This window comes from Pseudophryne corroboree, chromosome 1 (genome assembly GCF_028390025.1).
Source record: "Pseudophryne corroboree isolate aPseCor3 chromosome 1, aPseCor3.hap2, whole genome shotgun sequence".
In the NCBI taxonomy this organism is placed as follows: Eukaryota; Metazoa; Chordata; class Amphibia; order Anura; family Myobatrachidae; genus Pseudophryne; species Pseudophryne corroboree.
In genome coordinates, this window is record NC_086444.1 from 211,396,572 (window position 1) to 211,423,646 (window position 27,075).

General features: G+C 46.9%; 1 protein-coding gene and 1 long non-coding RNA gene across 3 annotated transcripts in view; one reads left to right on the forward strand and one right to left on the reverse strand.

Annotated features, from left to right (window-relative positions):
- The window catches only part of LOC135061454 (uncharacterized), a 556,703-nt gene that overhangs the window by 515,367 nt on the left and 14,261 nt on the right, over positions 1 to 27,075 (forward strand). The window lies entirely within an intron of this gene.
- Positions 1 to 27,075, reverse strand: part of LOC135051977 (uncharacterized) — an 81,157-nt gene that overhangs the window by 43,463 nt on the left and 10,619 nt on the right. The window contains exons 2-3 of one of the 2 annotated variants that reach the window (XR_010242220.1): positions 5,284 to 5,390; positions 4,271 to 4,321 (exon numbers count right to left, since the gene is read on the reverse strand). This is a non-coding gene — a long non-coding RNA (uncharacterized LOC135051977). The remainder of the gene's footprint in view (positions 1 to 4,270; positions 4,322 to 5,283; positions 5,391 to 27,075) is intronic. The other variant, XR_010242218.1, reaches the window with a different exon arrangement.

Below are 27,075 nucleotides of genomic sequence, written 5' to 3' on the forward strand. Positions count from 1 at the left end.
GCGCTATGTATGAGGGAGGACACATCTACAGCTGTATCATTTATTTACCTTGGTTGCTAAGCCTCATGGTCCCTTACAACTCTTGACCACTGAAGCCTTATGCTTGCGCAGAGTATCTTCTCATGGCCTCATATCCACTTTATACCCCCTTGTTTTAATACATGGTCTACCTGATAAAGAACAGCAGGAGTGTGGATGGAGGGCGAACATGGGGTAGATGCTGGACTCAAAGGTCTGGGAACAGATCCACAGGGAACTGCCCATAGCTTAATATGCACTCTCCCTAAAGGAAAACTCTTACATCATGTACATGTGGTGCTACGATCCACACCAATTATGAACCATCTTTCTGACCTCTTTGCTGGAGGAACTGCGGCATGTGTGGCACCCTGTCCCACATCTTGTGGTTCTGCCCTAAAATACAGCTTTACTGGCATAAAGTCTTTGACTTAATACATACTGTGACGAATGTTACTCCTCCGGCCCATCTCAGTTATGTTCTACTCTCTCGCCCAATTCCTGACATTCCTAAGGCCACCCAGAAACTTATTAAGCACATCCTCATTGCAGCCAGACATCTTATAGCAGTCATCTGAAAATTAATAGATATGCCTCCTCTCCCTGCTAATAAAATCTGGCAAAAATACTCCTATGATCATATCACAAGAATACTACATGACCGTCGCCCTAACTTTCCCAGGACTTGGAGCACTTGGTTAGCCCACTTTTATTCCTGTGGTTCGCCTCATAAGTAAGCTATTTTTTCCGCCTGCTTACAGATTGTCCAATGATGCTTCCCCCAGAGCCCCTCTCCCATCCCCCCTCTCTTTACCCCATGCTAACACCCCAAGGTCTTTCCACTTCACTCCAAGTGCCCTCTACACTTTATAACACGCGTAAGTCACAACGCAGTTTTTGATGTTTCTTCTCCTTCCCCTCAACTCCTCTGTGTAAAATTTTCTATATATTTGTTGCATGTCTTATAATGAACATCCACTATAACATTACTGTCTAGATTTCAGTTCAGTGCAATTCTTTTTTACCCCAGTTACCTCGACACAGCTTTTTCCTTTTTTCTGTGCCCCCTCATTTCAGTACTTTAAAAAAAATGCATGTACAGTATTTAATCTCTGTTTCTAGCCCTTATAATGTGCATAAAGTGCACATATTTGGAAGAACAGTGCTAGTCTAGCTTATTTTGGGTAACTGTGTGAAATTGCTGCTGGAAAACTCATAGAAGTGTATATGTTTTGCTATTACCCTATACCATGCACTACTTATTTTGATATGCTCTTAACACTACTGGATATCTATAAACTGTGTTCTGGTAACAAAAGCATAAAGACAAGATAGTGGTGGCTCCTGTGCGCTTAGTGTGCTCCTAGAGGGCTCTTTGTCGTTGGATCAAAAAAAAACACATAGACTAGGGTGACCATAATATCCCTTTAATCTGGGACACATATGATTTACACAAGTTCTGTGGCTGGCTAAAATCAGGTGAAATTCAGGCTAGAGTTTAGTCAGCCACAGAAGAACCTGTGTAAATCATAGGTGTCCCAGATTAAAGGGATATTATGGTCACCGTACATGGACAAATGTGGTCTAGTGGACATCAACATATATTTCCTGCAAACAGCGCATGTGCAGAACAGGTATCGAGGGAGCTGGGGGAGCAATGCACTGTGGGAGAAAGAGGGAAGAGAACGGTCTCTTCCCTGCATTTCTCTATTGTGAGTAGATCATTCCATTTTACAAAAGATTAAAAAAGTGAACCTTTTATCTTCTATAAATAGACACCCATAGATTTATTTCTTAAGCATTTCCAGTGATGTATATTGGAAAATGTTGCAGCGTTTCCACATTCACAAAGATCTGCACAAGTGAGAAAGGAGGCCTGAACTTATATTTTGTTTTATTTTCCATATGTTTAACTTTCAGAGTTCATACAGGCCAAAATACATGAAATGTGATGGAAACTGAATATGGGTGAATGACGGCTTCTCAGGAGGCTGAGACACATTTTCATCTATTTTTTTTGTCTTACACATTAAGTTTTCCATTATATTGTATTATATTTTTTAGTTAGAATTTTCCTTTCAGGTTCTTTAGTCCAAACTTGGAAAATAACATGGATCTTTACCATGGCCGCAACTAGGGGGGCCTAAGGGGGCATTCACCCCGGGTGCAGAATTTGAGATGGAGCAGAGATGGGTACTCTGCCTCCCCTCCTTCCTCTCAGTCCTAAGGGGCTACCTTCTGCCAGGTCCAAGAACCCTCGCTGCAGGTACCTGCTCCCCAGCATCACCAATGTGGACTCCTGGGAAACTCCCACCTCTCTGGCAATTAGAACGCTAATGAATTTGCAGGGAAGGTGACCATGGACTCTTTAGCTACCTCCTTTAATTTCCTGAGCGTTGGTCTATAGCCGCCCACAAACTCCTGTGCTTGTGTAAGCGATATTTGCCCCCAGTTCTGTTCCCCAGTGCCTCCCTCTTCCCGCAGCTCCACCAGAGGAGGACAGCGCCCTAAGAGGCTAGCTACTTCCAGGTCCCAGACAGCGCAGTCGCCCTGAGGGCGCAACAGCCAGCATTCCATGTCAGCGGCTTGTAATGAGTCAAATTGATTCATTACAAGCCGCCTGTGCTGTGCGCGCCGGAGAAGAAGAGGAGAGGAGCAGCTCCAGCGTCAGGGGAGGACCCGGAGGAGGAAGAGGGAGGGGGGCTAGAGCTGCAGCAGTGCTATGTAATTGGTAGCGGCGCTGCTGCAGCTGTCCCTCTCCTTCCGCACTGGATGGCCGTCTCTGCTGAAAATGCTGGGATGCGCTTCCCTCATCCCAGCATTCACAGCGGCGACGGGCAGCCAATGCGGAAGGAGAGGGACTGCTGCAGTGGCGCCACCACCAAGTACACTGCGCTGCTGCAGCTCCCGAGTACCGCTCCCTCCTCCTTCTCCCCTGCCCGGGATCTGCCTGACTGCATGCACTGAGGAGCCTGAGCCAGAGGTGTGAGATGGTAACTATCTATCTATCTATCTATCTGTCTATCTATCTATCTATCTGCCATAATGTGTAAAAAGGGGGACGCTGTCTGCCGTAATGTGTAAAAAGGGGGACGCTGTCTGCCGTAATGCGTAAAAAGGGGACGCTGTCTGCCGTAATGTGTAAAAAGGGGGACGCTGTCTGCCATAATGTGTAAAAAGGGGGACGCTGTCTGCCGTAATGTGTAAAAGGTGGACGCTGTCTGCCGTAATGTGTAAAAAGGGGACGCTGTCTGCCATAATGTGTAAAAAGTGGGACACTGTCTGCCATACTGTGTAAAAAGGGGACGCTGTCTGCCGTACTGTGTAAAAAGTGGGATGCTGTCTGCCTTACTGTGTAAAAAGGGGGACGCTGTCTGCCGTAATGTGCAAAAAGGAGGACTCTGTCTGCCGTAATGTGTAAAAAGGGGGACTGTCTGCCGTAATGTGTAAAAGGGGCTCTACCTGGTGAAGTGGCGCTACTGTGCGGCGTAATTTGAATAATGGAGACTGTGCACTGTAGTATGATTTAGTATTATTTTGTGGCACCACCCCTTCCCCATGAAGCCACGCCCCTATATTTTTTGCATGCGCCTAAGGCGCATACTGCCCCTATTTACATAAAGGGGGGGGGGGGGGGGGGCGTCAATGCCGTTTCTTGAACACAGCACTAAATTGCCAAATTATGGCACTGGGAGCACCTATACCTGGTCCCGGGATTCTGAGGTGCCCCAGCCACTCGGGCCCGTGCAGTTTATCTAACCCCTAGGCCAGTTTGGTTATGACCGTGGCTGTGTTGCTGCAGTACTCAGCAGGGTGTAGGCATGAAGGGGGATCCATGACTCTGAGCAAAAGCTGAGAGTGGCCCACCTTCCCTGTCTAAGTTACAAGTGTTATATACATCTTTCACTATTGAGTGGTACATAGGGGCCCTTACAAACTTTTGCCTTGGGGTCTACAATATATCTAGTTATACCCCTGGACCTGCTCATTGTAATGTGGTATGAAATGAACTGGAGGGCATTATTATTTTTCATAATATGAAATGGAGCAATGTAATGTACCACAATATGAACTGGGGACACAGTATGTCATAATGTAAATTGGGGGTATTGTGTTGCATAATATGAACTGACAGCCCTACAATGTGGAATAATGTGAACTAGGGCACAGTGGTGTAACAATAAATTTTGCACCCCCTGACAAAAAAGTTTGTAGCACCACCACCAAAATATTTATTATAATTTTTACCTACATGCTTGTTGCTAGGGGTTTCATGCTCGTTTCCAGGGGATTCATGCTCACGCTAAAAGTAAAAAAAAAAAAAGATTTCATAGCATAGAGCAAGTTTAAATTTAAGTGGAAAAGGCAAGGTTTCAGGGGTGGTCCTTGTTGCTCAGTTGGGAGCACAGCTATTTTCTCTGGCCAAAGGTCTTGAATCTTACACAAGCGCACAGCTGATGCACATTAGGTTCCCCCCTTACATATAATAAGAGACACTGCAGACTATACTGTTTTACTTCTGTGGAGAAGGACATTTCTAGGCACACTTCAAACAATGTAACAAAAATAAATCTTCATACCCACAAATGTCACATGCACAACAGAAACGACACTGAAGTCCTCACACTCTCAAGATTCATTTTAAACATGAACGCAGCTAAATCAAGTAGTAAAATGGAAATGTTTAATTTACTGAAAGGTTGTAAAGAGGTACTGATGTAAATGTTGATTTGTGCACAGTACAACTCTCCTGATATTTCTGCCTGCCTGGACCCCTTAGTGCATTTCTCCTTTTTGGAGATGTCTCTTGAAAGTGTAGAGTGGGTGTGCTCCCTGGTGCCTGCTGGCGTGACTGTCCAGATGCACCAAATTGACTTGCCTTGCACATTGCAAATGAGATTATTTTTGTGTAGGATCGTGTGATAGGTTTATGTGCTAGGGTTAGGCTGCGGCATGGCAGGTTTAGGGTTAGGCTGCAGGAGGGGGGTGGGGAGGTGTTGGGATAGGCAGCCGAAGAGGACTGAGGTTCCCAAACTCGGTCCTCAAGGCACCCCAACGGTCCTGGTTTTAAATGTATCCATGCTTGGCCGCAGGTGACTTAATTAGCACCCTAGTAAATTTGATTTAACCATCTGTGCTGAGCCATGGATATACCTAAAACCTGGACTGTTGGGGTGCCTTGAGGACTGCGTTTGGGAACCTCTGGGCTAGGCTGTAGGAATGGTGGGTTAGGGTTGGGGTTAAGGTTAGCCGTAGAATACTTACCAAAGACTGCCTGCATTTTCACCGTCAGGATCCTGCTGCCAGCATTCTGACTGTCTCGATTCTGACCATCAGGATTCCATGCCCAATGCGATAGATAGATAGATCTACTGACATAGAAATACAGTATATTTTGGAGTAGATAACATTTTCAATGTTTTATGAATAATTGACATTACAGCTCTGCATTGAATTGACTAAATTAATTGTCATAATAATAAATGAAGCTTGCATTCAGTAGAACATCCTGTTCAGACTAAAATGTTCCCAGCATAATTATTCTACAAATATTTATCCGACACTACAGCATACTTAAATATCCATATTCATTCTCTTTCCTTTACATTGGTTATCACAATAGAACAGGAGTGAAGAAACGATCCATTCTAATTCCATAAACAAATACAGCTTCTATGCCTCAAACACAGTTCAAAGCGCATTGCCAAGCAATTCAAATCTTTCAGAATGTTTTCTTTTTTTATGTGCTAACAATTCGAACATAGAATGCTTCAACTGTAGTCTAAATTTGCCATATTCTCTTTTTATTTATATTAAAATGGATTTAGAATAATATGCTTTCCTTTTCATAACAGAATGACCTTTCATTCTCCTGTGATTTTCCTTATTCACCATCTAAAAACTGAACTGCTACATAGTCAATAGCGAGGTTTAAGTGGTGTGGCTGATGCAGCTGAGCTAAAGCTATTGGGCCTAATTCAGACCTGCTCGCTGCAGCAAAATTGTTCTCTAATGTGCAAACCCATGTGCAGTGCAGGTGGGGCAGATATAGTTAGATTTGGGTGGGGTGTTTTCAAATTGAAATCTAAGTTGCAGTATAAAAATGAAGCAGCCAGTATTTACTCTGCACAGAACCAAAATAACCCACCTAATTCTAAATCTCCCTGCACATGTTATTTCTGCCCCACCTGCAGTGCACATAGTTTTGCCCATTAAAGAACAATTTTGCTGCTGCGATCAGGTCTCAGTTAGGCCCATTGTTTTCTGCTGTCCAGCAATATGTCTGGTATGTAATAAACAAAAATGCTATAATAATATACATAATATACATTCAGGGCCGGTTCAAGGGCGCTCTGTGCCCCGGGCAGGAAAAGGGGCGTGTCCTAATACAGTGGGCGTGGTCAGTTACGCCCCCTGTAAATTGCTAGCGCCGCTTGAATGCTGAGCGGTGCGCGATGACGTCATCGCGCACCGCACAGCAAAAGGTCCTCTCAACGAAGGGAAACTAGACGCTATGCGTCTAGTTCCCTTCGTGGAGAGGACCTTTGCTGTGCGGTGCGCGATGACGTCATCGCGCACCGCTCAGCAAAGTTACTCTCCACGAAGGGAAACTAGACGCATAGCATCTAGTTCCCTTCACAGGAGGCGGACGGGGACGGCAGCGGAGGCAGACGGGGGACACAGCGGGCAGCAGTGGCGGATCTTGCCACGGTGCGGCGCCCTCCGGATGGCGCCAGCGCCCTCCGGAAGGCGGCGCCCCGGGCAAAAGTCCTGCTTGCCCGTGGCAAGATCCGCTACTGTATACATTGTAACATATGAGGGAATCCGGTCAGGATCCCGGCTGTCAGGATCCTGGCAGTCAGAATACTGACACTGGAATCCAGACATAATTCAGAATGCCAACACCAGAAGCCTGAATAGGCTCACCATAGCGGCGCCACAGTCCCGACAGCCACGATGCTGAATGACCACCCACCGGGACACAGTACAGTTAAGCCACAGGGAGTGTGTGTTTGTTAGGTTTAGGCTGTGGGGAGGGGGGTTAGGTTTAGCCACCCCCATTGAAGGATAGGGTTAAACTGCGTAGGGGAGTGTTAGATTTAGGCTGTGGGGAGGGGGATTTGGTTTAGGCACCAATTGACAAGCAGCCCATGCTTCTAGGAACTGCAGTGGCTACAGCCATTAGAAGTCAGACATGGCTGTCACTATAGCAGGGTGTGGCTTCCCATTGGAAGCGCTCTATCTGCTAACTGTAGTCTGGACTGGCAGTCCCAAGGGTAGAAAACACCTCCCCCTGGGACAGCCAGTCCAGCTGTGATTAGCTGGGAGCGCTTACAATTGGAAGCCACTGCTAGGCAGTCCCTGAAAGTGGTTTATTTTATTATGGGGGGCATGTGTGGGGGTGGAGGTGGGTTGCTACTGTTCTGCAGTTCCTAAGTAAAATCCACCACTGGTTATATTTAATAGTCTGTGAGTTGCAGACAGAAGCGATATATCGGCAATTTAAACACTGGATTTCAAGAAGCAATTCTGTAAAAGCCAAAATCAGGTTCATTTTGATAATAAAATATGTCTGCATTAAATATAGATCACTGATAAGTCGTGGCTGCCTGCAACTCATACTTGCCTACTTTTGAAAGAGCATTTCAGAGAGATTGTGACAGTAACATCTATCAGTGCGGACGTGTATTGCTGCATCTTAGAGGTGTGTCATAAAAAGACTTACATCCAAATGTAAATGAGCCCCAAAGTTAGTAAAATCTATTTGTTAGAGAAAAGACACTGATATTTCGCAGGATTTGTTCATGTATTGTGTTTCACAGAAGGTTCCATATACTGTAAGTGGCCACGAAAAACCTTATTCAAAATGCATGTAGCCATAGGGATCATTGTGCCTTATAACCAATGCAGGGAAATGGCACTGATGATCCCATTTGAATGTATATATCTCTGATTTATTTGTTCCCCAAGAATATAACAGCTGCATAATGGGGGTAAGGTGCAATCAGGGAGATTGCTGGACTATTCAGGGAGTGAGGGAAATTGCTATTATTTCAGGGTGTCTCCTGCAGAATGAGGGAGGGTAGGCAACTGGGATCCGGTCTTTAGGTCAACAGTAAGTAGGCTGACACTGTCTAGGTCGACCACTATTGGTCAACTGTAAGTAGGTCAACATGGTTTCTAGGTGAACAAGGACTCTAGGCCGACATGACAAAAGGTCGACATGAGTTTTTCAAATTTTTTTGAACTTTTTCATATTTTACGATCCACGTGGACTAAAATTGGAAACGGTAACCTTGCCCAAAGCATGGTGAGCGAAGCGAGCCATGCGAGGAGACACGGTGCACTAATTGGCACTAATTTTCAGTCACTGTACAGAGAAAACGACACCAAAAAAAGATAAAAAACTCAAGTCAACCTTTTCTCATATCGACCTAGTATATGTCAACCTAGAGTACCAACCGACCTAGAAACCATGTCGACCTACTTACTGTCGACCAATAGTGGTCAACCTAAACACTGTCAACCTAAGTCTAATCTACCTAACATACCACACCCAGACAACTATGCTGCAATTCGAAGTCTATTATATATACCCAAGACGTAGGATGACTCTCCTGGCAAGTACAAGAGTGCATGTAGAGTACATTGCTTCTTTACACTCCCCACTGAGTAGAGGAAGCATAGAACACCTATTTTTTACACTTACATGGAAAGAATATAATAGTATAAAATGGTCAAAGTCCTCTTTAAAAGTAAACATGGAACAAAGTAATGTTTTTTCTTCTTCTAAAATATGCTTTCAATAACACATTTATCAAAATCCCTACTGTAATAATAGAAAGAAAATAAAAATAATGCAGCCGACCCATACTGTGGAACCTGATGTTATTACAGAAGTAATCAATTTTAGCTGAATCTTGCAGCTTTTGAAAGGCATAAAACTACAAAAAATGGTTCATTACAATTACATTTCCAACAAGAGTGGCTGTTGCGTAACTGGTTTTGTTCAGCAATAAACAATTTAACATTGGTCATTTTATTTTCTCTAAATAAAAATTGATTTTTAAATGTGTATTACTGCCAGCAGTGCTTTTTGGAACTGTTGAAAAACTAAGTGCAGAAAATAATTTAATAATAGAATAACTTTTTTTCTTGGCTTGTAACATATTAGGGATGAATTATAATAACCATATTGTTATTATCTTAGCAAAGCAACTATATTACATTTTCTTCTAATAAATCCAGACAAAATGATGATGGAAAAAAATAATTGCATTAAACTGAGGCTTCATCAAAAACAATAAAAAGGTCAACTGTATTTGTTGGAAATGACAGGAACAATTTGTGGTGTTAATATTTGGATTGCAGACAGTGCGGTTGCATTAAAGGGTTTAATTGACTAACGCTGCATACGAGACAAAATTCATGTGCAGTTAATTCAAAGTGACATATTACAACACCTCAGGGCGTCAAAAATAATCTCTTCTTTAAATGAAATGTTGCTGGATCATAATGTAATATATAGAAATGATTAGGTACAGTTTAAACCTCGATATAGCGTTCATATCTTCACCATTTATATTAGAAGTAGGACTTCAGATTTCTTCTTCAGAAAACTCTGGCTCCCTGAGTACTGTTAGCTAGTAGAACATTGATCCAGTATTGATATATACTTCTCTGTAAATAGGTGAAGCGCTGAAATCAGATGATCATTTATGGATTATGTGAAGCAGTTGAATACCCCCCTTTAAATCCCAAGCTTTATTAAGGGAACATTGAAAATATGGGAAGTATTTATCACACCATGCAACAACTTAAAGTGCCACTGCTGACATCTGGTCCGGACTGAAGGACCTGCCAATGATTACTGACATGTCGTCTACTGTCACTGCATTTGATTCTCTCACCATGGAAAGAATGGTGGAGGATTATATGAGTGACCGCATCCAAGTAGGCACGTCCGACAGTTCGTACGTATACTGGCAGGAAAAAGAGGCAATTTGGAGGCCCTTGCACAAACTGGCTTTATTCTACCTAAGTTGCCCTCCCTCCAGTGTGTACTCCGAAAGAGTGTTTAGTGCAGCCACTCACCTTGTCAGCAATCGGCGTACGAGGTTACTTCCAGAAAATGTGGAGAAGATGATGTTCATCAAAATGAATTATAATTAATTCCTCCGTGGAGACATTCACCAGCAGCAATTGCCTCCAGAAAGTACACGGGGACCTGAGATGGTGGATTCCAGTGGGGACGAATTAATAATCTGTGAGGAGGGGGATGTACACAGTGAAAGGGGTGAGGAATCGGAGGATGATGATGAGGTGGACATCTTGCCTCTGTAGAGCCAGTTTGTGCAAGGAGAGATTGATTGCTTCTTTTTTGGTGGGGGCCCAAACCAACCAGTCATTTCAGTCACAGTCGTGTGGCAGACCCTGTCGCTGAAATGATGGGTTCGTTAAAGTGTGCATGTCCTGTTAATACAACATAAGGGTGGGTGGGAGGGCCCAAGGACAATTCCATCTTGCACCTCTTTTTTCTTTCATTTTTCTTTGCATCATGTGCTGTTTGGGGACAATTTTTTGGAAGTGCCATCCTGTCTTGATTGACACTGCAGTGCCACTCCTAGATGGGCCAGGTGTTTGTGTCGGCCACTTGTGTCGCTTAGCTTAGTCACACAGCCACCTTGGTGCGCCTCTTTTTTTCTTTGCATCATGTGCTGTTTGGGGACAATTTTTTGGAAGTGCCATCCTGTCTTGATTGACACTGCAGTGCCACTCCTAGATGGGCCAGGTGTTTGTGTCGGCCACTTGTGTCGCTTAGCTTAGTCAAACAGCCACCTTGGTGCGCCTCTTTTTTTCTTTGCATCATGTGCTGTTTGGGGACAATTTTTTGGAAGTGCCATCCTGTCTTGATTGACACTGCAGTGCCACTCCTAGATGGGCCAGGTGTTTGTGTCGGCCACTTGTGTCTCGCTTAGCTTAGTCAAACAGCCACCTTGGTGCGCCTCTTTTTTTCTTTGCATCATGTGCTGTTTGGGGACAATTTTTTGGAAGTGCCATCCTGTCTTGATTGACACTGCAGTGCCACTCCTAGATGGGCCAGGTGTTTGTGTCGGCCACTTGTGTCGCTTAGCTTAGTCAAACAGCCACCTTGGTGCGCCTCTTTTTTTCTTTGCATCATGTGCTGTTTGGGGACAATATTTTGGAAGTGCCATCCTGTCTTGATTGACACTGCAGTGCCACTCCTAGATGGGCCAGGTGTTTGTGTCGGCCACTTGTGTCGCTTAGCTTAGTCAAACAGCCACCTTGGTGCGCCTCTTTTTTTCTTTGCATCATGTGCTGTTTGGGGACTATTTTTTAAATCGGCCATCCTGCATGACACTGCAGTGCCACTCCTAGATGGGCCAGGTGTTTGTGTCGGCCACTTGGGTCGCTTAGCTTAGCCATCCAGCGACCTCGGTGCAAATTTTAGGACTAAAAATAATATTGTGAGGTGTGAGGTGTTCAGAATAGACTTGAAATTAGTGGAAATTATGGTAATTGAGGTTAATAATAACATGGGATCAAAATGACCCCCGGATTCTATGATTTAAGCTGTTTTTTAGGGGTTTTTGAAAAAAACACCCGAATCCAAAACACACCCGAATCCGACAAAAAAATTTCGGTGAGGTTTTGCCAAAACGCGTCCGAATCCAAAACACGGCTGCGGAACCGAATCCAAAACCAAAACACAAAACCCGAAAAATGTCCGGTGCACATCACTAATTACACATTAGGCAATATTTTAAACAATATAGCTAATTTTCACCCTTCTGAGTGATGTTGTTTAAAATGTTGTCCTGTGTGTATGCTATAAATGATGCATGCTTCCGCGCAACGTTATCGGCCCCCACCATCGCCTGTGCATGAAGGTCAATTTCAGACTATCACATGCCTCCCAACATAACAGAAATCATGGACTTCTCTCTTAATTTAGGATTGCCATCACCTGTGGTGAAACACCGTTTTTAACAAGTAACTAGTTCAACACAGGTCAGTAGCGCACGCAGGGGGGGTGGGGGGGGTTCTGAGTACCCAGAACCCCCCCCCCCCCCCCCCCGATCAGTGCTGGCCGGCAAACACTCTATTTGCATTTGTGACCCGAGGTCCGAGGACAGCTGTTATGGGCCGGCCGGACACTGACAAGAGAGAAGATACAGTAGCTAGGATCCTACAGAGGAAGAGTAAGTTTAGCTTTGTGTTTGTGATCTAGCTCTCTCTCTCTCTCTCTCTCTCTCTCTATCTATCTATCTCTCTATCTATCTCTCTATCTATCTATCCCCCCCTCTCTCTCTCTCTCTCTCTCTCTATCTCCTTCTCTCGTTGTCTCTCTCTCACATGGTTTCTGTCTGTCTCTGTCTATCTATAGTCTCTATCTCTCTTCAGGGGCTTTCTATCTATCTACAGTGTCTCTTTCTTACTCTCTAGTGGCTTCTACATCTATCTGGGGACTGGTTTTATATATATATATATATATATATATATATATATATATATATATATGTGGAGGCAGGGGAGAAGAACAAGCGCCATATGGTGTAGTATTTTCAATCAATGGAAGTAGTAGATACGTGTATATAATGTAAGTACCGGATAGATTCTTGAGATTAGGCCTGTCTGTCTCACTAAGTTCTTTGTAGCTGTTCACCACCTAGGAGACAAAGATCATCGCCATATAGTGTAGTAACCTCGGATATACTTTGGGGTACCCTCCCCTATATTTCATGCGTACCAAAGTAAAAATTCAATATAGCATGTAGGATATACTTATATCCAGACAGATCTAGTCGGTCCAATATGATGTAATGGCTGAATCAGTCGCCTGCTACTGCCTTATATAGCAAAAGTTTTTTAATCAACAAAATTAATAATATACAAATTCAAATAAAAGTAAAACAAAATAGAAAATCTTAGCTGATTTCTCCTGAGGAAGCCCTGGAGGCGAAACGCGTTGAGACTGACCTGCCTATTTGCCTATACCAATCAGCTAAGATTTTCTATTTTGTTTTACTTTTATTTGAATTTGTATATTATTAATTTTGTTGATTAAAAAACTTTTGCTATATAAGGCAGTAGCAGGCGACTGATTCAGCCATTACATCATATTGGACCGACTAGATCTGTCTGGATATAAGTATATCCTACATGCTATATTGAATTTTTACTTTGGTACGCATGAAATATAGGGGAGGGTACCCCAAAGTATATCCGAGGTTACTACACTATATGGCGATGATCTTTGTCTCCTAGGTGGTGAACAGCTACAAAGAACTTAGTGAGACAGACAGGCCTAATCTCAAGAATCTATCCGGTACTTACATTATATACACGTATCTACTACTTCCATTGATTGAAAATACTACACCATATGGCGCTTGTTCTTCTCCCCTGCCTCCACAGAATTGTATGACTGAACATACCCAAGTCATATTTTGAAGAACTGAGCTGCCACCAAAGAAGCTTGGGAGGTGTTCATTGACGGAGCATCCACAACCGACTAAGTCCAAACAGCAGGACTTTCTAACGACCCCTTCCTTTAAAAGGAACTTTTGGACGGTAGACTAAGCGCACTGACTTAAAAAACTCTCTCCATATATATATATATATATATATATATATATATATATATACAGGGCCGGATTAACAATGGGGCGGATGGAGCTGCAGCTCCAGGCCCCCCATAGAAAATAGGCCCACAGAACCCCAAACCAACTGGGCAAAGTTCCGACCACGGAACTCTGAAACTCTGCAGACTCAATCCTGAATACTCCTTAGGCTCCGCCTCCGGATCCGACCATAGCCCCGCCCCCTGGCCTATCCAAAGTTACCTTTTTGAGGCCTCACAGTCAGACTCGTGCTGGGCTGTTGGTTAATACCAGGTGGGTCGGTCCCCTGCTCTGTAACTCCTCCCACTATCGGGGCGTGGACAAGGCAGGGTCGTCGGGCTGGTGACATGCTGCTGTATATGCCGGTACCAGTATTTCAGCTGCTGAGGCTGTGTTGCGCCCTGCTCTGCCCTGATGTAACGCTGAGGAGATTCCTGATCAGTGCAGGAACTCCTCAGCAGTGTCTGCTGTGCTCTGATTGGCTGAGTGGTGTCACTCAGCCAATCGGAGCACAGCAGACACAGCACAGACTCCAGGACACCCCCACTCCCCAACACACCAACAACTAGCCGGGCAGCAGGCTGAGATAATATTGCAGGAGCTAAACACAAGAGAGATGGTAAGTCACCTGTCAGTGTGTCACACACTATATATGTATATACTGTAGTACTGTACAGGATAATTACTTTTATAAGTGTGACTCCAAAACATACAAGTTCCATCTCTATCCTCTGGATTTACAGTAGCAGCGCCCCCTGTAACACCCTCCCTGCTGTATTGCAGTATGTGTACAGGTATTATCACTATACTATGTAAACAATATGTACTCTGCATACAGTATATATGGATATGATATATGTATATTCTATGTATGTGATTTATGTATAAATATATATACTATATATAGTAGCAAAAATGCCCGGCACTGTGTTTATCTTTTTAATACACAACTTGATGTTTTACAAGACCTGGAGTGACGCCATTTATTTCTGAACGTCTATATATATATATATATATATATATATATATATATACATACATACAGGGATGGTATCGGGATCTGGCGTTTGGAATGCCAGCCATCAGAATACCGACAGAGGCATCACTACGTGCCAGGTCCTGACACCTGGAAGGTAAGTATACTAACCCTCATCTACTCCCCCCTTCCCCCCCACAACCCTCCCTTCCCGTAGCCTGACCCTAACCCTCCCCGGTGTTGCCTAAACTTGACACCCTACCCGTAGCCTAAAGCTAACCCTCCCCTCCCCCCACCCCTGCAGCTTAACCCTCCCCGGTCGTGCCTAACACCCCCTCCCTGCAGCCTAACCCTGCCCCCGCAGCCTAAACCTATCCCCCCTACCCGTAGCCTAAAGCTAACCCTTCCCTCCCCCCGCAGCCTAAACCTAACCCCCCTACCCGTAGCTTAAAGCTAACCCTCCCACCCGCAGCCTAACCCTAACCCTCCCCCGGTGGTGCCTAACACCCCCTCCCTGCAGCCTAACCCTCCTGCAGCCTAATCCTAACCCTCTCCCCTGAAGCCTAACCCTAAACTTCCTCCCGCAGTCTAAACCTCCCCCCTCCCCCATGGCCTGACAGTAAGGAGCCTTTCCATACTTACATTCGGGGAGCCGGCAGTCGGGATTCCAGCGCCTGCATTTTTATCCATGTCAGGATCCCGGCACCAGCACACTGACCAATGTTGGGATTCCGGTATCAGCATTCCAATTGCCGACATCCCGAACGCTGGTATGCTGATTGCGTCCCATGCATGGTGTATATATATATATATATATATATATATATATATTTCTCTGACGTCCTAGTGGATGCTGGGGACTCCGTAAGGACCATGGGGAATAGCGGCTCCGCAGGAGACTGGGCACAAAAGTAAAGCTTTAGAACTACCTGGTGTGCACTGGCTCCTCCCCCTATGACCCTCCTCCAAGCCTCAGTTAGATTTTTGTGCCCGAACGAGAAGGGTGCACAGTAGGTGGCTCTCCTGAGCTGCTTAGTGAAAAGTTTAGTTTTAGGTTTTTTATGTTCAGTGAGACCTGCTGGCAACAGGCTCACTGCATCGAGGGACTAAGGGGAGAAGAAGCGAACTCACCTGCGTGCAGAGTGGATTGGGCTTCTTAGGCTACTGGACATTAGCTCCAGAGGGACCGATCACAGGCCCAGCCATGGATAGGTCCCAGAGCCGCGCCGCCGGCCCCCTTACAGAGCCAGAAGACAGAAGAGGACCGGAAAATCGGCGGCAGAAGACGTCCTGTCTTCAACAAGGTAGCGCACAGCACTGCAGCTGTGCGCCATTGCTCTCAGCACACTTCACACTCCGGTCACTGAGGGTGCAGGGCGCTGGGGGGGGGGCGCCCTGAGACGCAATAAAAACACCTTGGATGGCAAAAAAAATGCATCACATATAGCTCCTGGGCTATATGGATGAATTTAACCCCTGCCAGAATACACAGAAAAACGGGAGATAAGGCCGCCGAGAAGGGGGCGGAGCCTATCTCCTCAGCACACTGGCGCCATTTTCCCTCACAGCTCCGTTGGAGGGAAGCTCCCTGGCTCTCCCCTGCAGTCACTACACTACAGAAAGGGTTAAAAAAGAGAGGGGGGCACTAATTAGGCGCAGTATAAACAATACAGCAGCTATAAGGGTAAAAACACTTATATAAGGTTATCCCTGTATATATATAGCGCTCTGGTGTGTGCTGGCAAACTCTCCCTCTGTCTCCCCAAAGGGCTAGTGGGGTCCTGTAATCTATCAGAGCATTCCCTGTGTGTGTGCTGTGTGTCGGTACGTTTGTGTCGACATGTATGAGGAGAAAAATGATGTGGAGACGGAGCAGATTGCCTGTAATAGTGATGTCACCCCCTAGGGGGTCGACACCTGAGTGGATGAACTGTTGGAAGGAATTACGTGACAGTGTCAGCTCTGTATAAAAGACAGTGGTTGACATGAGACAGCCGGCTACTCAGCTTGTGCCTGTCCAGACGTCTCATAGGCCGTCACGGGCTCTAAAGCGCCCGTTACCTCAGATGGCAGATATAGACGCCGACACGGATACTGACTCCAGTGTCGACGGTGAAGAGACAAATGTGACTTCCAGTAGGGCCACACGTTACATGATTGAGGCAATGAAAAATGTTTTACACATTTCTGATAATACGAGTACCACCAAAAAGGGGTATTATGTTCGGTGAGGAAAAACTACCTGTAGTTTTCCTGAATCTGAGAAATTAAATGAGGTGTGTGATGATGCGTGGGTTTCCCCCGATAACAACTGATAATTTCTAAAATGTTATTGGCATTATATCCTTTCCCGCCAGAGGTTAGGGTGCGTTGGGAAACACCCCCTAGGGTGGATAAAGCGCTCACACGCTTGTAAGAACAAGGGCTCTACCCTCTCCTGAGATGGCCGCCCTTAAGGATCCTGCTGATAGAAAGCAGGAGGGTATCCTAAAATGTATTTACACACATACTGGTGTTATACTGCGACCAGCAATCGCCTCAGCCTGGATGTGCAGTGCTGGGTTGGCGTGGTCAGATTCCCTGACTGAAAATATTGATACCCTAGATAGGGACAGTATATTATTGACTATAGAGCATTTAAAAGATGCATTTCTATATATGCGTGATGCACAGCGGAATATTTGGCAACTGGCATCAAGTCTAAGTGCGTTGTCCATTTCTGCCAGTAGAGGGTTATGGACACGACAGTGGTCAGGTGATGCGGATTCCAAACGGCATTTGGAAGTATTGCCTTATTAAGGGGAGGAGTTATTTGGGGTCGGTCTTTCAGACCTGGTGGCCACGGCAACAGCTGGGAAATCCACATTTGTACCCCAGGTCGCCTCTCAACATAAGAAGACGCCGTATTATCAGGCGCAGTCCTTTCGTGGGCAAGCGGGCAAAAGGTTCCTCTTTTCTGCCCCGTGACAGAGGGAGAGGAAAAAGGCTGCAGAAATCAGCCAGTTCCCAGGAACAGAAGCCCTCTCCCGCCTCTGCCAAGCTCACAGTATGACGCTGGGGCTTTACAAGCAGAATCAGGCACGGTGGGGGCCCGTCTCAATGAATTTCAGCGCGCAGTGGGCTCACTCGCAATTAGACCCCTGGATCCTTCAGGTGATATCTCAGGGGTACAAATTGGAATTCGAGACGTCTCCCCCTCGCCGTTTCCTAAAGTCGGCTTTACCGATGTCTCCCTCTGACAGGGAGGCAGTTTTGGAAGCCATTCACAAGCTGTATTCCCAGCAGGTGATAATCAAGGTACCCCTCCTGCAACAGGGAACGGGGTATTATTCCACACTGTTGTGGTACCGAAGCCGGACGACTCGGTGAGACCGATTCTAAATCTAAAATCTTGAACACTTACATACGGAGGTTCAAATTCAAGATTGAGTCACTCAGAGCAGTGATTGCGAACCTGGAAGAAGGGGACTACATGATGTCTCGGGACATCAAGGATGCTTACCTTCATGTCCCAATTTACCCTTCTCACCAAGGGTACCTCAGGTTTGTGGTACAGAACTGTCACTATCAGTTTCAGACGCTGCCGTATGGATGGTCCACGGCACCCCGGGTCTTTACCAAGGTAATGGCCGAAATGATGATACTCTTTCGAAGGAAGGGAATTTTAGTTATCCCTTACTTGGACGATTCCCTGATAAGGGTAAGATCCAGGGAACAGTTGGAGGTCGGTGTAGCACTATCTCAGGTAGTGTTGCGGCAGCACGATTGGATTCTCAATATTCCAAAATCGCAGCTGATTCCGACGACTCGTCTTCTGTTCCTAGGGATGATCCTGGACACAGTCCAGAAAAAGATGTTTCTCCCGGAGGAGAAAGTCAGAACTTTCCAGTGGGACCTGCTGGACAAATGGTCCGGGTCGCATCTTTAGATGCATCAGCGGATAACCCTGTCACCAAGCACAAGGGTGTCTCTCCTGTGGTGGTTGCAGAGTGCTCATCTTCTAGAGGGCCGCAGATTCGACATTCAGGACTGGGTCCTGGTGACCACGGATGCCAGCCTGCGAGGCTGGGGAGCAGTCACACAGGGAAGGAATTTCCAGAGCTTATGGTCAAGCCTGGAGACATCACTTCACATAAATATCCTGAAGCTAAGGGCCATTTACAATGCTCTAAGCTCAGCAAGACCTCTGCTTCAAGGTCACCCGGAGTTGATCCATTCGGACAACATCACGGCAGTCACCCACGTAAACAGACAGGGTGACACAAGAAGCAGGAGGGCAAGGCAGAAGCTGCAAGGATTCTTCGCTGGGCGGAAAATCATGGGATAGCACTGTCAGCAGTATTCATTCCGGGAGTGGACAACTGGGAAGCAGACTTCCTCAGCAGACACGACCCCCACCCGGGAGAGTGGGGACTTCACCCAGAAGTCTTCCAAATGTTTATAAAACTCGACAAGTATTGCGCCAGGTCAAGGGACCCTCAGGCAATAGCTGTAGACGCTCTGGTAACCCAGTGGGTGTACCAGTCAGTGTATGTGTTCCCTCCTCTGCCTCTCATACCCAAGGTACTGAGAATTATAAGATGGAGAGGAGTAAGCACTATATTCGTGGCTCCGGATTGGCCAAGAAGGACTTGGTAACCGGAACTTCAAGAGATGCTCACGGAGGATCCGTGGCCTCTACCTCTAAGAAGGGACCTGCTCCAGCAAGGACCCTGTCTGTTCCAAGACTTACCGCGGCTGCGTTTGACGGCATGGCGGTTGAACGCCGGATCCTGAAGGAGAAAGGCATTCCGGATGAAGTCATTCCTATCCTGATCAAAGCCAGGAAAGATATAACCGCAAAACATTATCACCGCATTTGGCGAAAATATGTTGCGTGGTGCGAGGCCAGTAAGGCCCCGACGGAGGAATTTTCAACTAGGTCGATTCCTACATTTCCTGCAAACAGGAGTGTCTATGGGCCTGAAATGGGGGTCCATTAAGGTTCAAATTTCGGCCCTGTCAATTTTCTTCCAAAAAGAACTAGCTTCAGTCCCTGAAGTTCAAACGTTTGTGAAAGGGGTACTGTATATACAGCCTCCTTTTGTGCCTCCAGTGGCACCTTGGGATCTAAATGTAGTTTTTGGGTTCCAAAAGTCACATTGGTTTGAACCACTTAAATATGTGGAGTTAAAATATCTCACATGGAAAGTGGTCATGCTGTTGGCCCTGGCCTGGGCCAGGTGCGTGTCAGAATTGGCGGCTTTATCCTGTAAAAGCCCTCATCTGATTTTCCATTCGGACAGGGCGGAATTGAGGACTTGTCCTCAGTTTCTCCCTAAGGTGGTTTTCAGCGTTTCACCTGAATCAACCTATTGTGGTGCCTGCGGCTACTAGGGACTTGGAGGACTCCAAGTTGCTAGACGTTGTCAGGGCCCTGGAAATATAGGTTTCCAGGACGGCTGGAGTCAGAAAATCTGACTCGTTGTTTATTCTGTATGCACCCAACAAGCTGGGTGCTCCTGCTTCTAAGCAGACTATTGCTCGTTGGATTTGTAGTACAATTCAGCTTGCACATTCTGTGGCAGGCCTGCCACAGCCAAAATCTGTAAAAGCCCATTCCACAAGGAAGGTGGGCTCATCTTGGGCGGCTGCCCGAGGGGTCTCGGCTTTACAACTTTGCCGAGCAGCTACTTGGTCAGGAGCAAATACGTTTGTAAAATTCTATAAATTTGATACCCTGGCTGAGGAGGACCTGGAGTTCTCTCAATTGGTGCTGCAGAGTCATCCGCACTCTCCCGCCCGTTTGGGAGCTTTGGTATAATCCCCATGGTCCTTACGGAGTCCCCAGCATCCACTAGGACGTCAGAGAAAATAAGAATTTACTTACCGATAATTCTATTTCTCGTAGTCCGTAGTGGATGCTGGGCGCCCATCCCAAGTGCGGATTGTCTGCAATACTGGTACATAGTTATTGTTACCAAAAAAATCGGGTTATTGCTGTAGTGAGCCATCTTTTCTAGAGGCTCCTCTGTTATCATGCTGTTAACTGGGTTTAGATCACAAGTTATATGGTGTGATTGGTGTGGCTGGTATGAATCTTACCCGGGATTCAAAATCCTTCCTTATTGTGTATGCTCATCCGGGCACAGTATCCTAACTGAGGCTTGGAGGAGGGTCATAGGGGGAGGAGCCAGTGCACACCAGGTAGTTCTAAAGCTTTACTTTTGTGCCCAGTCTCCTGCGGAGCCGCTATTCCCCATGGTCCTGACGGAGTCCCCAGCATCCACTACGGACTACGAGAAATAGAATTATCGGTAAGTAAATTCTTATTATATATATATTCTATGTATACTATGTTTATGTATGCATTACTGTTCTACAGTATATACAGATGCGTCCGCGTACATTGATGCTCGCAGGACAGCTCCTCATACAGTATGTACAGGGTGCCAGCCACGGCTGGATTAACAATGGGATGGATGGAGCTTCAGCCCCTGCTGCCAGCGGCCACTTCAGGTCCCGCTCACTAGCACCACAGCTGATCTCTCCCCCCTGCCATCCAGCCGAAGACTGACCCCATACGGGTTGTTCAAATGCTGGCAACACTGTTAAAATTGGCGAAGCAGTAGAAGGCTTCATAAGCCCCCCCTGCGCCTCACAGTTTCCCGGCTCCTCCTCCGTGCTGTGCAACATCATGAAGTGTGATTCCACACCAGGTGCTGCCACACCACCAGCGTACCAGGGGCAGATGAGCTGTGGTTACCCTTGGTTCCGTAAAGGCGGCCTACATGATTGTGACAGGGGCTGCTTCTTATCTGGTGAGAGCCTGAGCCCTGGTTTAGTGGGAAGGAGCTCTGACGTCTCAGGCCCGCTCCGGCAGCAGAGAAAAGTTTTGGAAGAGCACAGAGCCGCTGCTATGGGGAACCCCGTCTCAACTCCCTGCCCCTCCCAGGTGAGGAGACAATCTCTGTGATTGCAAGCTCTGCAGACAAAGAACCAGCACACTATGGGCCATAGTCATTATGAAAAAATTGTGAATTGAGAATTTTTAGTTTTCAGTTCTCACCCTCTCATTTCACAGGTTTCTCTGACGTCCTAGTGGATGCTGGGAACTCCGAAAGGACCATGGGGAATAGCGGCTCCGCAGGAGTCTGGGCACAACTAAAGAAAGCTTTTAGGTCACCTGGTGTGCACTGGCTCCTCCCACTATGACCCTCCTCCAAGCCTCAGTTAGATTTTGTGCCCGGCCGAGGTTGGATGCACACTAGGGGCTCTCCTGAGCTTCTAGAAAGAAAGTATATAATTAGGTTTTTTATTTTACAGTGAGACCTGCTGGCAACAGGCTCACTGCAGCGAGGGACTAAGGGGAGAAGAAGCGAACCTACCTGCTTGCAGCTAGCTTGGGCTTCTTAGGCTACTGGACACCATTAGCTCCAGAGGGATCGACCGCATGGAACTGGCCTTGGTGTTCGGTCCCGGAGCCGCGCCGCCGTCCCCCTTACAGAGCCAGAAGCAAGAAGAGGTCCGGAAAATCGGCGGCAGAAGACATCAGTCTTCACCAAGGTAGCGCACAGCACTGCAGCTGTGCGCCATTGCTCCTCATGCACACTTCACACTCCGGTCACTGAGGGTGCAGGGCGCTGGGGGGGGGGGGGGCGCCCTGAGCAGCAATAAAAACACCTTGGCTGGCATATATATCACAATATATAGCCCCAGAGGCTATATATGTGATAAATACCCCTGCCAGAGATCCATAAAAAAGCGGGAGAAAAGTCTGCGAAAAAGGGGCGGAGCTATCTCTCTCAGCACACTGGCGCCATTTTCTCTTCACAGTGCAACTGGAAGACAGCTCCCCAGGCTCTCCCCTGTAGTTTTCAGGCTCAAAGGGTTAAAAAGAGAGGGGGGGGGCACTAAATTTAGGCGCAATATTGTATATACAAGCAGCTATTGGGAAAAATTCACTCAATATAGTGTTAATCCCTAAATTATATAGCGCTCTGGTGTGTGCTGGCATACTCTCTCTCTGTCTCCCCAAAGGGCTGTGTGGGGTCCTGTCCTCAGTCAGAGCATTCCCTGTGTGTGTGTGCGGTGTGTCGGTACGGCTGTGTCGACACGTTTGATGAGGAGGCTTATGTGATGGCAGAGCAGATGCCGATAAATGTGATGTCGCCCCCTGTGGGGCCGACACCAGAGTGGATGGATAGGTGGAAGGTATAAACCGACAGTGTCAACTCTTTACATAAAAGGCTGGATGACGTAACAGCTATGGGACAGCCGGCTTCTCAGCCCGCACCTGCCCAGGCGTCTCAAAGGCCATCAGGGGCTCAAAAACGCCCGCTCCCTCAGATGGCAGACACAGATGGCGACACGGAGTCTGACTCCAGACATATACACAATCCACTAGGAACATCCGTTACATGATCCCGGCAATAAAACATGTGTTACACATTTCTGACATTAACCCAAGTACCACTAAAAAAGGGTTTTATGTTTGGGGAGAAAAAGCAGGCAGTGTTTTGTTCCCCCATCAAATGAGTGAATGAAGTGTGAAAAAGCGTGGGTTCCCCCGATAAGAAACTGGTAATTTCTAAAAAGTTACTGATGGCGTACCCTTTCCCGCCAGAGGATAAGTTACGCTGGGAGATATCCCCTAGGGTGGATAAGGCGCTCACACGTTTGTCAAAAAAGGTGGCACTGCCGTCTTAGGATACGGCCACTTTGAAGGTACCTGCTGATAAAAAGCAGGAGGCTATCCTGAAGTCTGTATTTACACACTCAGGTACTAGACTGAGACCTGCAGATAGTGCTGCTGCAGCGTGGTCTGTAACCCTGTCAAACAGGGATACTATTTTGCGAACATAAGACGTCGTCTTATATATGAGGGATGCACAGAGGGATATTTTGCCGGCTGGCATCCAGAATTAATGCAATGTCCATTCGGTCAGGAGGTTATTAGAGACCCGACACTGGACAGGTGATGCTGACTTTAAAAGGCACATAGAGCCTTATAAGGGTGAGGAATTGTTTGGGGATGGTCTCTGGGACCTCGTATCCACAGCAACAGCTGGGAAGAAATTTTTTTTTACCTCAGGTTTCCTCACAGCCTCAGAAAGCACTGTATTATCAGGTACAGTCCTTTCGGCTTCAGAAATGCAAGCGTGTAAAACGAGGGAAGAGGGAAAAAGCTGCACCAGTCAGCCAGTTCCCAGAATCAAAATTCTTCCCCCGCTTCCTCTGAGTCCACCGCATGACGGGGGGGGCTCCACAGGCGTAGCCAGGTACGGTGGGGGGCCGCCTCAAAAATTTCAGCGATCAGTGGGCTCGCTCACAGGTGGATCCCTTGATCCTTCAAGTAGTATCTCAGGGGTACAAGCTGGAATTCGAGGCGTCTCCCCCCCGCCGTTTCCTCAAATCTGCCTTGCCGACAACTCCCTCAGGCAGGGAGACTGTGCTAGAGGCAATTCACAAGCTGTATTCCCAGCAGGTGATAGTCAAGGTGCCCCTACTTCAACAAGGACGGGGTTACTATTCCACACTGTTTGTGGTACCGAAACCGGACGGTTCGGTGAGACCCATTTTATATTTGAAATCCTTGAACACATACATAAAAAAATTCAAGTTCAAGATGGAATCGCTCAGGGCGATTATTGCAAGCCTGGAGGAGGGGGATTACATGGTATCCCTGGACATCAAGGAGGCTTACCTACATGTCCCCATTTACCATCCTCACCAGGAGTACCTCAGATTTGTGGTACAGGATTGCCATTACCAATTCCAAACACTGCCGTTTGGACTGTCCACGGCACTGAGGGTCTTTACCAAGGTAATGGCAGAAATGGTTATACTCCTTCGAGAAAGGAAGTTTTAATTATCCCGTACTTGGACGATCTCCTTATAAAGGTGAGGTCCAAGGAACAGTTGTTGGTCGGAGTAGCACTATCTCGGGAAGTGCTACAACAGCACGGATGGATTCTATACATTCCAAAGTCACAGCTGGTTCCTACCACACGCCTACTGTTCCTGGGGATGGTTCTGGACACAGAACAGAAAAAAGTGTTTCTCCCGCAGGAGAAAGCCAAGGAGCTGTCACCTCTAGTCAGAGACCTCCTGAAACCAAAACAGGTATCGGTGCATCACTGCACACGAGTCCTGGGAAAAATGGTAGCTTCTTACGAAGCAAAATTCCATTCGGCAGGTTCCATGCAAGAACCTTTCAGTGGGACCTCTTGGACAAGTGGTCGGGATCGCATCTTCAGATGCATCAGCTGATAACCCTGTCTCCAAGGACCAGGGTATCTCTACTGTGGTGGCTGCAGAGTGCTCATCTTCAAGAGGGCCGCAGATTCGGCATACAGGACTGGATCCTGGTAACCACGGATGCCAGCCTTCGAGGCTGGGGGGCAGTCACACAGGGAAGAAATTTCCAAGGACTTTGGTCAAGTCAGGAGTCGTCCCTACACATAAATATTCTGGAACTGAGGGCCATTTACAATGCCCTAAGTCTGGCAAGGCCTCTGCTTCAAAACCAGCCGGTACTGATCCAATCAGACAACATCACGGCAGTCGCCCATGTAAACCGACAGGGCGGCACAAGAAGCAGGATGGCGATGGCAGAAGCCACGATTCTCCGATGGGCGGAAAATCACGTCTTAGCACTGTCAGCAGTGTTCATTCCGGGAGTGGACAACTGGGAAGCAGGCTTCCTCAGCGGACACGACCTACACCCGGGAGAGTGGGGACTTCATCCAGAAGTCTTCCAACTGTTGGTAAACCGTTGGGAAAGGCCACAGGTGGACATGATGGCGTCCCGCCTAAACAAAAAAATAGAGAGATATTGCGCCAGGTCAAGGGACCCTCAGGCGATAGCTGTGGACGCTCTAGTGACACCGTGGGTGTACCAGTCGGTTTATGTGTTCCCTCCTCTGCCTCTCATACCAAGGGTACTGAGAATAATAAGAAAACGAGGAGTAAGAACAATACTCGTGGTTCCGGATTGGCCAAGACGAGCGTGGTACCCGGAACTTCAAGAGATGATCTCAGAGGACCCATGGCCTCTGCCGCTCGGACAGGACCTGCTGCAGCAGGGGCCCTGTCTGTTCCAAGACTTACCGCGGCTGCGTTTGACGGCATGGCGGTTGAACGCCGGATCCTGAAGGAAAAGGGCATTCCGGAGGAAGTCATTCCTACGCTGATTAAAGCCAGGAAAGATGTAACTGCAAAGCATTATCACCGCATATGGCGGATGTATGTTGCTTGGTGTGAGGCCAAAAAGGCCCCAACAGAGGAATTTCAACTGGGTCGATTTCTGCATTTCCTACAAGCAGGAGTGACTATGGGCCTGAAATTAGGCTCCATTAAGGTACAGATCTCGGCTCTGTCGATTTTCTTCCAGAAAGAACTAGCTTCACTACCTGAAGTTCAGACGTTTGTTAAGGGAGTGCTGCATATTCAGCCCCCTTTTGTGCCTCCAGTGGCACCTTGGGATCTCAACGTGGTGTTGAGTTTCTTAAAATCACAGTGGTTTGAGCCACTTAAAACCGTGGATCTAAAATATCTCACGTGGAAAGTGGTCATGTTATTGGCCTTGGCTTCAGCCAGGCGTGTGTCAGAATTGGCGGCTTTGTCATGTAAAAGCCCTTATCTGATTTTCCATATGGATAGGGCAGAATTGAGGACTCGTCCCCAGTTTCTCCCTAAGGTGGTATCAGCTTTTCACTTGAACCAACCTATTGTGGTGCCTGCGGCTACTAGGGACTTGGAGGATTCCAAGTTGCTGGACGTAGTCAGGGCCTTGAAAATTTATGTTTCCAGGACGGCTAGAGTCAGGAAAACTGACTCGCTATTTATCCTGTATGCACCCAACAAGCTGGGTGCTCCTGCTTCTAAGCAGACTATTGTTCGCTGGATTTGTAGCACAATTCAGCTGGCGCATTCTGCGGCTGGACTGCCGCATCCTAAATCAGTAAAAGCCCATTCCACAAGGAAGGGGGCTCATCTTGGGCGGCTGCCCGAGGGGTCTCGGCTTTACAACTTTGCCGAGCTGCTACTTGGTCAGGGGCAAACACGTTTGCAAAATTCTACAAATTTGATACCCTGGCTGAGGAGGACCTTGAGTTCTCTCATTCGGTGCTGCAGAGTCATCCGCACTCTCCCGCCCGTTTGGGAGCTTTGGTATAATCCCCATGGTCCTTTCGGAGTTCCCAGCATCCACTAGGACGTCAGAGAAAATAAGATTTTACTCACCGGTAAATCTATTTCTCGTAGTCCGTAGTGGATGCTGGGCGCCCGTCCCAAGTGCGGATTGTCTGCAATACTTGTACATAGTTATTGTTAACTAAAGGGTTATTGTTGAGCCATCTGTTGAGAGGCTCAGTTGTTTTCATACTGTTAAACTGGGTATGGTATCACGAGTTATACGGTATGATTGGTGTGGCTGGTAAGAGTCTTACCCGG